Source organism: Octopus bimaculoides, chromosome 4 (genome assembly GCF_046866305.1).
Source record: "Octopus bimaculoides isolate indiv1 chromosome 4, ASM4686630v1, whole genome shotgun sequence".
NCBI classification, from domain to species: domain Eukaryota; kingdom Metazoa; phylum Mollusca; class Cephalopoda; order Octopoda; family Octopodidae; genus Octopus; species Octopus bimaculoides.
Genome location: NC_142931.1, coordinates 51702089 through 51704444, shown reverse-complemented (window position 1 = coordinate 51704444; position 2356 = coordinate 51702089).

The following is a 2356-nucleotide window of genomic DNA, read 5'->3' as shown; positions in this document are numbered from 1 at the left end:
TAATTAATGACAAGGGAAAAAGGATTACGTAATCAACTTCATTAGCATACAGTAGGGAACCCGGATATGAGTGTTTGTGCAACATCCTAGAATCTATTAAAACGAAGTGTAATTTATTTCGGAAAGCATTCACACACACACACACACACACACACTAAAGGTGAAACAGTTATAACGTCAGACATATTTTCGACATTTCAGAAGAAACAAGACTTGACATATCCACGTCTTTTTTGTTTTCTTTTTATTAAAAAGTATTAGAAACTAGTCACCTTCCACAATAAACACTCCCAGCGTGACGAAACGTGAAATTATAACAGTCAGTACTAATCAGAAGAAAAACGAGTGAATAAATAGAATAGTCTTTTGTGTGTTATTTTTTATATATGAGTAATATGACTTCTCCAAGATATAATTGTAGACACATACATGCACACACGCACACACATGTATGCATGCCCTCATGCTTACATACATGCATATATACATATATACATACATACATACATGCATACATGCATACATACAAACATACATACATACGTACATACATACATACATACATACATACATACATACATGCATTCATTTCTCCTTATCGATATACATCGGTCCGGGCTTAGATGTAAGCTTGGATTCATTGCAAACATTTCCTTTTTGATATCACAAATGATGAAAGACTGTTGAAGAAAATAAAAAATCATGTCGTCTTTAATAATCTATAATCTTTGGATTGTTTCTGATTAAGGACGTTATATTGTAATAAACTTTTCTTTTTTTTTGCCGGCATTGTAATAGCTCTTCTTAATCTTAGATGGAATCTTTAGTCTACACGTGGCGGTACACACACCACCTGTCTCCAGACTCAATCAGTGTCCGAACATTTGCTGACATATAGAGTAAAGTCAAACAACATTTGACGTTTGAAGGATGGCTCCGGTTGTCAGTCGACTCACATATAAGGATCGCCCTCCCAACTCCGTTTGCCGAGGAAAGACAGGTAAGAAAGATGTTGTGTGATTGGCAAGATTGAGAGGATTGGTGACAGGACATTTATTCTCTAGTCAAGCTCTCCTCAACGTTTTCAAGTATCACTTGAAAAAGGTCGTAGCTGAGAAGGAAGTGCTATCTTCTACTTAACTTTTTTGAAGGCGTGTGAATGTCTAAAGCAGGCCTGGCCAACTCGGATTACATTGCGGGCCTCTTTATTCACAGTAAGTTTTTTGAGGGCTGCTTGTATAATTTGCACACTAATAGTGAAATAATCAAATTACAGAATAAAGAATTTTTCATACTTTTCGTTTGTTTAAAATTATAATATTGTAGGCTATTGCTTTATTGCCACTTATCAATTTTAAATTTAATTTGAAACAAATGTTTTACACAAACAATTTTATTTTGAAATTAAACATAATACTTCAAGAAAGTATCAAGCGGGCTGCAAGATAAGTGTCTGCGGGTCCTATGCGGTCCGCGGGCCTCAGGATGGTCAACCCTGGCCTAAAGCAGGGCTTGGCTGATTGGCTGATCCTACTGAACAAATGTGACTGTAGATCGTTGGCGGAAACGTTCATTCTTTCAGAGTTGATAAAATAAAGTACCAGGCGACAACTAGGGTCGTTGCAACCGACTAACCTCGTACCTTGAAAAATACTGTCCTTGTGCATCATTTATAAACCACAACCGTCACACTACTATTACTGATAATAATAATAATAATAATAATTTTTTCTAATGTAGGTACAAGGAATGAAATTTGGGGAAAGAGATTAAGTCAATTACATCGACCCCAGTGCGTAACTGGTACTTAATTAATCGACCCCGAAAGGATGAAAGATAAAGTTGACCTCGCGGAATTTGAACTCAGTACGTAGTGACGGGTGAAATACCGCTAAGTATTTTGTCCGGTGTGCTAACGAAGGTGCCAACTCGCTGCCTAAATAATACTAAGTTCAAATTACGCCACTTGCAAAATTTCAGGCTTTGTCCTACATTAGAAAGGATTATTATAACATATAAATCACCTTTTAGCTTTCCCTCAAAATATCTGGTTTTTGCCAGTTAGACACTAATATTATGAAGTTTGTTAAAAACTTTAGTGAAAGATTAAATGCCATCTTGTTTGTATTCCGCTTCTTCACATTAAGGTTCAAATACTGCGGTCAACATTGCCTTTTCACTTTTTGGTGTCGATAAAATAAAGTGCGAGGGAACAATATTACAGGTTGTTCCTAAATTTCTGGTTTTGTGCTTATGTTACAAACAATTTTATCTGCTGAGCTGTCAAGATGCTTTTCTTTGTTGCTTTTGAGACCTAAGAAAGTTTTGGATAATTTACTGTTACCAAAATGAAAAT